This window comes from Oncorhynchus mykiss, chromosome 23 (assembly GCF_057628025.1).
Source record: "Oncorhynchus mykiss isolate SJ-2025 chromosome 23, ASM5762802v1, whole genome shotgun sequence".
In the NCBI taxonomy this organism is placed as follows: Eukaryota; Metazoa; Chordata; class Actinopteri; order Salmoniformes; family Salmonidae; genus Oncorhynchus; species Oncorhynchus mykiss.
The window spans coordinates 15,750,987-15,760,637 of NC_143044.1; positions in this window are offsets into that span (position 1 = coordinate 15,750,987).

Genomic DNA, 9,651 nt, shown 5'->3' on the forward strand with positions numbered 1-9,651 from the left:
TATTGGCAGGTTGAGATGGACCAGGAAAGCAAGGATAAGACTGCTTTTGTCTGTGCTGAGGGCTTGTTTTCCTTTAAGGTGATGCCTTTTGGATTAAAGAATGCACCTGCCACTTTCCAAAGACTCATGGAGATTGCGTTGGGTGAGCTCAAAGGGAAGATCTGTTTCGTCTACTTAGAGTAGATATAATTATCTACTCCCAGAACAGAGAACAACACTTTCAAGATCTTCAAGGTAAGAGAAGCTGGTCTGACATTGAATATGAAGAAGAGCAACTTCTGCCAAACCTCCCTGAAGTTCCTGGGCCATATTGTGTCTTTTGACGGCATTCATGTGGATCCTGAAAAGACCAAGGCTATACAAGACTTCCCTGTGCCAACCACACTCAAGGCCCTTCAACGTTTCCATGGGATGGCTGGATGGTACCATCGGTTTGTGTCAAACTTCTCCCAGGTGGCAGAACCCCTCAACGTGTTGAAGCGAAAAGGAGCGAAATTCCGATGGACGGCAGAGTGCCAGACCTCCTTTGAAACCCTGAAATGACACCTCGTCACACCTCCCATTTTGGGTCATCCCAACTTTGATTGCCCTTTTGTTGTTTACACTTATGCAAGTGATGTTGGACTTGGTGTTCAAGTCCAACAGACTGGACTTGGCACTGAAGAAGTGCTAGCGTTCGCCAGTCGGACATTGAATGGAGCAGAACGGAACTACTCCACAACCGAGCAGGAGTGCCTTGCAGTTGTCTGGGCTTTGGAAAAGTGGAGGTACTTCCTGGAGGGAAGACACTTCACTGTGGTCACTGGCCATTCCTCCCTTGTGTGGGTGTTCAAGACCAACAAACCAAGTACCAGACTCATCAGATGGGCTCTACGGTTGCAAGATTTTACCTTTGCAGTACAATACAGGAATGTAAAATACAACACTGTTCCAGATGCCTTATCCAGAGCTCCTGCTGGTGGAAGTTCTTTGTCAATCATTGGAATCATTGTCTCATTCCATGCCAGGCACACCTGTGAGCTCTGGAACTCCACCTCTGACAGGCATAGTCAACATACGTGGAGTGTTCGTCAGGTCTTCGGTTCACCCTGACATTTCCATTAATCATCTGATAACAGAACTTGACCAACTGCTCACCAGGCACAGCAAGGGCCGCCCGGAGCGTTATGCTGGTCTGCTATTCCAAGTATGTGTAACCGAAGAGAGATACCACAAGTGGGCACAGAATACATAGCCTTCCTGCTGTGGACATCTATTTCAGCAACATTTCACGCTTCTCTGAGACAAGCATGGAGAAACAAAAATGTTCAAACATTCCATGATATTCTTAAGATATATGTTGACTGAATATAAGCAAGTGATCAAATCAAATCAAATGTATTTATATAGCCCTTCTTACATCAGCTGATATCTCAAAGTGCTGTACAGAAACCCAGCCTAAAACCCCAAACAGCAAGCAATGAAGGTGTAGAAGCACGGTGGCTAGGAAAAACTCCCTAGAAAGGCCAAAACCTAGGAAGAAACCTAGAGAGGAACCAGGCTATGAGGGGTGGCCAGTACTCTTCTGGCTGTGCCGGGTGGAGATTATAACAGAACATGGTCAAATGTTCATAAATGACCAGCATGGTCAAATAATAATAATCATAGTTGTCGAGTAATAATAGTTGTCGAGGGTGCAACAGGTCAGCACCTCAGGAGTAAATGTCAGTTGGCTTTTCATAGCTGATCATTGAGAGTATCTCTACCGCTCCTGCAGTCTCTAGAGAGTTGAAAACAGCAGGTCTATGACAGGTAGCACGTCCGGTGAACAGGTCAGGGTTCCATAGCCGCATGCAGAACTGCTGAAACTGGAGCAGCAGCACAGCCAGGTGGACTGGGGACAGCAAGGAGGAGTCATGCTAGTCCTGAGGCATGGTCCTAGGGCTCAGGTCCTCCTCCGAGAGAAAGAGAGAATTAGAGAGCACATACTTAAATTCACACAGGACACCGGATAAGACAGGAGAAATACTCCACATATAACAAACTAACCCTAGCCCCCCGACACATAAACTACTGCAGCATAAATACTGGAGGCTGAGACAGGAGGGCTCAGGAGACACTGTGGCCTCATCCAATGATACCCCCGGACAGGGCCAAACAGGCAGGATTATAACTCCACCCACTTTGCCAAAGCACAGCCCCCACACCACTAGAGGGATATCTTCAAGCACCAACTTACCATCCTGAGACAAGGCCGAGTATAGCTCACAAAGATCTCCGCCACGGCACAACCCAAGGGGGTGTGCCAAATAATCAAGTTAGGTTTCTCCAGAAATAAATAATTCTAAATAACAAACTGGCTTTATTTAGAAATTAGGGCGAATGTCTCACCCCATGTCCAAGAATGGCCTTTTTCTCGCTCACTCTATGTTAAATGAAAGCAAAATCTCCAAAGTATTGTTGCTTTTTAAACAAAGCGATTATTATTAATTAATTTAGAATTATGTAAAAGCCTTTAGGATCTGTAAGAATATCTAACTATCTTAGATATTAATTTAGAGTCCTCTAATTCTCTAAATGTAATTATTGGCGGAGAAAATCACATCATTGAATATACTGATATACTGTAGGCCTACCATAGGTGAAATGAGTCTCACTAGTGTTGAGTAATGTGCTGTTAAAAATGGTGTAGGTCTTATTTATTTAAAGAGCATATAAAAGTTAGAAGCAAAATCCTACAACTTTTAGCACCATTTCACGCTGCTCTGAGGCAAGCATGGCTAGTCTTAATAAATCACTGAGAATTGTATTTTCACTTAATCTCCATTTGGGTATTGATAAAACAATAATTTGAAAATTAGGGTGCATAAAATGTTATGCTCTTAGTGTAACCTTTATTTAACTAGGCAAGTCAGTTAACCTCTCTGGGATCGTTCGGGATGCTAGCGTCCCATCTCGCCAACAGCCAGTGAAATTGCAGGGCGCCAAATTCAAAACAACAGAAATCTCATAATTAAAATTCCTCAACCATACAAGTATTTTACACCATTTTAAAGATACACTTCTCGTTAATCCAACCACAATGTCCGATTTCAAAAAGGCTTTTCAGCAAAAGCAGAACATATCATTATGTTAGGTCAGCAACTAGTCACAGAAAGCATTCAGCTATTTTCCAACCGAAGAGAGGAGTCACAAAAAGCAGAAATATAGATAAAATTAATCACTAACCTTTGACGATCTTCATCAGATGACACTCCCAGGGCTCAATGTTACCCAATACATGTATGTTTTGTTCGATCAAGTTCATATTTATGTCCAAAAACCTCAGTTTACATTGCCGCCATGTTCAGAAATTACTCCAAAACATCCTGAGAAATTGCAGAGAGCCACGTCAAATAACAGAAATACTCATCATAAACTTTGATGAAAGATACAGGTTTTACATAGAATTAAAGATAAACTTGTTCTTAATGCAACCGCTGTATCAGATTTCAAAAAAGCTTTATGGCAATATTCAATAATCTGAGAACAGCGTTCAGCCACAAAAGCAAGCCATACAGTTACCCGCCAAATTGTGGAGTCAACAAAAGTCCTAAATAGCATTATAATCTTCACTTACCTTTGCTGATCTTCGTCGGAATGCACTCCCAGGACTCCCACTTCCGCAAGAAATGCTTGTTTTGTTCGATGGACATCCGGTACTCAGTGGGTGAGGTTGCTTGTTACACTAAATGGTGGTAGGTGTCATGGTGGTGTCAGAAAGAGCCGGGAGAGGTGACATTAACTAGAGGCAGAGGGAATGGGAAAGGGGGTTTTCCAGATTGTTTTCAGTCTTGCTTTGACCACCAGATGGCAGAAAGAGAAAGAAAACAGTTATGAGCTGAACATAACAGTATGCCAGTGGAAGGGAGGACAGTAGCAGATGACCCAGCTGTGGTTTGTGACTACCATGATTTCCCATTGTAGCCAATTCAATTGTATTTCCGTTACTGAGTTTTCAGTAATTCCTTTACCGATTTGGTAACATAATTACATGTTTTAATCACTTGGTAATTCATTAACAAATGTAATGTACGTTTTTAAAAAATGAACTAATTTGTAGGTGTACCTTTACTTGTTACTTCTGTGAACTCATAATCCTCCCTCATGGAGAGAAATTTGAAAATATTTTAAAGATATGTGGGTTTTTGGTAACATAATTAAAAGACAAGCCAATGTTTCCTAAACTTACAGAAGGTAAATCATTTCTCAAATGAAATATGTGTTGATATTAGTTGGCAGGTGTTTTTACTTCAACATTGTTTTTCTGGTAAATGTTGTCTAAGACCTATTTTCCATCTGTTTGACCAGCAATCAAAGCCTTTGCTTATTCCTAATTCTTAGGATGGAAAACGGTTGAAAAATGTATTATGCCTTAATTTCTCAAATATAGACTCTTAGCTTTCACTTGACACCCAATTTGACATGCTCCTATGAACTTCATATGTTGATGCTCATCGGTCTTTTTACATGTCTCAGAGCAGTTATTCAAACACGGAGTGAAACTTCAACCTGACTCATAATTTGGACTTGCTCTTAGACATACACAGAGTTTACTGCCTTAATCGAATGGACACTTTGAGGTCAGCTCACAAGTGAGTTGGTGTTACACCATCACTCAATCACATGTTTGTCCCCCTAGAGTTGCCACAACACCTTCCACTAAACACTTGATGGATGGTATATGCTGTGGTCTGCACTCAATAGGATGGGAGTGAATATAGATATGCCCTCTTTAAAGGGTGAAATGCAAGGTCAAGTGAATGTTTTGTTGTGGTCTGTTTTTAGATAAAATAAGGTTTTGCTTAAATTGTATTAGAGTTTGATCAGTACTAGAACTAATTTGCTGTAGGCCTTCATGTAATAAGGGATAACCTGAACCATTCAGACTACAATGTCCTAGAACGATTCTGAACCAGTCTGCACCTCTGTGCTGCACACCATCAATGGGCTCTTCTCAGGGTCATTCTGATACTCTGTCCAACTGACCGGGAGTTAATTCCAGGTCATCTGGTTTCAATTAAGCATATCTACCTCCTCACATACCAAAAACAAAACATATAGCACAGCAATGGAGATGCCCTTCAGTTGAGTGACATGCAGTGGAAGTATTATAGATCTGGATCTGAGTGAATGTGCTATATCAGACTTTGATTGACTGATGTTGTACACGTCTAATGGCTGATTTAAAAATACAACATTGACTCAACCAACTGGGCAAAAACTGATTGAATCAACGTTATTTCCACATTTCAACCAAAAAATTAAACGTGATGATGAATCAATGTGGAAAACTGATTTAATTTGCAAAAAGTAATCAACTCAAGGAAATTTAGTATTTTTTCACTCAACTTTCAACTTAAATCCAATGACAGGGTGAAAGTTTTGGTTGAATTCATGATAGTTGACAAAAATAGATGTTGAACTGACTCCTGTGCCCAGCGGGAAGCATGTTACAGGGCATCAGAATTATTTTGTTTACAGTTCCATTTGTCTGTAGGGGGGAACTAAGCCAAAATATGGAATTATTTTAAGATGGTCATACCATGGATCATTTTGTTATATGATTTTGAATTTTATGACCCCTTTAGGTATATAAAAAAATATATAGTTTAAAAAATTTGTCAAAGTATGATATATTAAGGCTTGAAGTGACAAATCCAAACTGCCCACTTCGTGGAAATCTGTGTTAATTAATGCGATATCTTTTCTTATGATGACATACCATTTTCTTCCAACCTATGTTTCATTTCAGGGCTGCGTTTTTATTTGAATGTTACCACCCACCAGCATGGCATTGTTTATTATTCATAAACAGATGCCAAGTTATTCCTCTTTGCGATTGAGTTGAGCCAAACAGCCCCGTGTCCACTTAGCACCATGGCCTGAGCCATGAATCAAATTCAAATTTGACCACTAAAGTTTTGCTTCACTACACATTCAACTGTTCTGACTGAAATAACATTAGCTAGAAACCAAGTGTCTATCCAGATAATGAAAAGGCACCCGCCATAGAAAATTCAAGGAACTTATGTCATTTGCAGCGTGCATGATCATGAGCAAAGTCATTGTAGTCTATCATTTTACTTCCCCTGTGAGAACCATGAGCACAGGCTGACTTGGCTTTCCTAGCTAGCTAGATACGGTTAGCATGCTAGCTAGCTACACTGGTACAGTAGCTGTTAGTGCCCTATTTGTTGATGTTAATCAACTCCACGTGGAAATTCCCATACCCAATTTGTGAATATGTAAACTAAATGCATCAGAGTATTGCATGAATGTTCCACATTTTGTTACGTTAGAGCCTGATTCTTTAATGGATTGAATGTTTTTTTTGTTCTCATTAACCTACACACAATACCCCATAATGATGAAGCATAAACATTTTTTTTTACATTTTTGCAAATGTATTAAATACAAAACAGATGAAATATTAAATTTACATAAGTATTCAGACCCTTTACTCAGTACTTTGTTGAAGCAACTTTGGCAGGGATTACAGCCTCAAGACTTCTTGGGTATGACACTACAAGCTTGGTACACCTGTATTTGGGCAGTATCTCCCATTCTTCTCTGCAGATCCTCTCAAGCTCTGTCAGGTTGGATGGGGAGCGTCACTGCACATATATTTTCAGGTCTCTGCAGATATGTTAGATCGGGTTCAAGTCCGGCCTCTGGCTCGGTCATTCAATGACATTCAGAGACTTGTCCCGAAGCCAATCCTGCATTGTCTTGGCTGTGTGCTTATAGTCATTGTCCTGTTTGAAGGTGAACCTGGAGCATGTTTTCATCAGTGATTTCTCTGTACTTTGCTCCTTTAATCTTTCCCTCAATCCTGACTAGTCTCCAAGTCCCTGCCGCTGAAAAACATCCCCACAGCATGATGCGGCCACCACCATGCTTCACCGTAGGGTTGGTGCCATGTTTCCTCCAGACGTGACACTTGGCATTCAGGCCAAATAATTCAATATTGGTTCCATCAGACCAGAGAATCCTGTTTCTCATGGTCTGAGAGTCTTTACAATAGGTGACTTTTGGCAAACTCTAATAGGGCTGTCATGTGCCTTTTACTGAGGAGTGGCTTCCATCTGGCCACTCTACTGTAAAGGCCTGGTTGGTAGAGTGCTGCAGAGATGTTTGTCCTTCTGGATGGTTCTCTTATCTTCACAAAGAACCTCTGGAGCTCTGTCATAGTGACCATCTGGTTCTTGGTCACCTCCCTGACCAAGGCCCTTCTCCCCCGATTGCTCAGTTTGGCCCTGGCGTCCAGCTCTGGGAAGAGTCTTGGTGGTTCCAAACTTCTTCCATTCAAGAATGATGGAGGCTACTGTGTTCTTGGGGACCTTCAATGCTGCAGAAATGTTTGGGTACCCTTCCCCAGATCTGTGCCTTGACACAGTCCTGTCTTGGAGCTCTACGGAAAATTCCCTTGAACTCATGGCTTGTTTTTTTTCTCTGACATGCACTGTCAACTATGGGACCTTATATAGACCCGTGTGTGCCTTTCCAAATCATGTCCAATGAATTTACCACAAGTGAACTCCAATCAAGTTGTAGAGACATCTCAAGTATGATCAATGGAAACAAGATGCAGCTGAGCTCAATTTAGAGTCTCATAGCAAAGGCTCTGAATACTTATGTAAAGGTATTCCTGTTTTTTATTTTTATACATTTGCAAAAATGTCAACCTGTTTTTGCTTTGTCATTAGTGTGTAGATTGACGAGAGAATAAAAAAATAAAATCATTTTTAGAATAAGACTGTAAAGTAACAAAATGTGGAAAAGTCAAGGAGTCTGAAAACTTTCCGAATGCACTGTAAGGAGCCTTTGTCATTTTTCGGAGGTGGAACCTTAAAAGACAATTTCCTCGCTAGGATAGGAAATGGTCAAAATACTGTTGGCAACTTCCTCAGGGGGGGTTCCTGAACACAATCTCAATATAATGTTGTGATTGATTAGCAGTCAGAAACTTGTGATCCGTCACACAATTATGTACAGTGGAAAACCAGTAATGTGTAAAAGTCAAAGGGTTGCCATGTTGTCTCCAACAGACTTAAGTGCAAATATGAAGGATTCAGCTTTTTTGGAGACATTCACACTGTCATCACAGTGACAAAGCACTTTGGCTCTGTGGAAATATCACTAGAAAAAGACATGGTCTGGAAAGGGAATGAGATGCAATGGAGTACATTCACTCCCCTAAGGGCCCAAGAGACCTTTGAGAGTTACATATTTTTCCTCTGCATATGAAATATACTACTGTCTTTCTAAAGGTGAATGTTTTCAGTCGATAAAATTGCAAGTTCAATTTGCTTAACATTTTTATGTGTGATATAAAATTCAAAGTGACCCTATGCATGCAATGCATGTTTTGGCCTCAGCAAAGGAACCTGGTCCAAAATCGATTGAAGAAACTGTTGTGGAAGACCTCAAATACTTTAACTGAGCTACGTTGGATTTATTAAACCTTTATTTAACTAGGCAAGAACAAATTCTTATCTAGAATGATGGCGTAGCTGTAAAGCCCCCTCCCGGCCAAACCCTCTCCTAACCCTCTACATCTACAGTTGGAGTCGTAAAGTTACATACACTTAGGTTGGAGTCATTAACTCTTTTTTCAACCACTCCACACATTTCTTGTTAACAAACTATAGTTTTGTCAAGTCGGTTAGGACATCTACTTTGTGCATGACGAAAGTAATTTTTCCAACAATTGGTTACAGACAGATTATTTCATTAATAATTCACTGTATCACAATTCCAGTGGCTCAAAAGTTTACATACACTAAGTCGACTGTGCCTTTAAACAGCTTGGAAAATTCCAGAAAATGATGTCATGGCTTTAGAAGCTTCTGATAGGCTAATTGACATAATATGAGTCAATTAACAGTGTACCTGTGGATGTATTTCAAGTCTGGTTCATCCTTGGGAGCAATTTCCAAATGCCTGAAGGTACCACGTTCATCTGTACAAACAATAGTATGGAAGTATAAACACCATGGCACCACGCAGCCGTCATACCGCTCAGGAAGGAGACGCGTTCTGTCTCCTAGAGATGAACGTACTTTGTGCGAAAAGTGCAAATCAATTCCAGAACAACAGCAAAGGACCTTGTAAAGACGCTGAAGGAACAGGTACAAAAGTATTTATATCCATAGTAAAACGAGTCCTATATCGACATAACCTGAAAGGCCGCTCAGCAATCGCTGAAAACCGCTCCGCTGGTTTTTGCAGCCACTGCTCCAAAACCGCCATAATACTGCACATGGCGACAAAGATCGGACTTTTTGGAGAAATGTCCTCTAGACTGATGAAACACAAATAGAACTGGTTGGGCATAATGACCATCATTGTGTTTGGAGGAAAAAGGCGGAGGCTTGCAAGCCGAAGAACACCATCCCAACCATGAAGCACGGGGGTGGCAGCATCATGTTGTGAGGGGGCTTTGCTGCAGGAGAGACTGGTGCACTTCACAAAATAGATGGCATCACGAAGGAAAATTATGTGGAAATATTGAAGCAACATATCAAGACATCAGTCAGGAAGTTAAAGCTTGGCCGCAAATGGGTCTTCCAAATGGACCATGACCCCAAGCATATATCCAAAGTTGTGGCAAAATGGCTTAAGGACAAC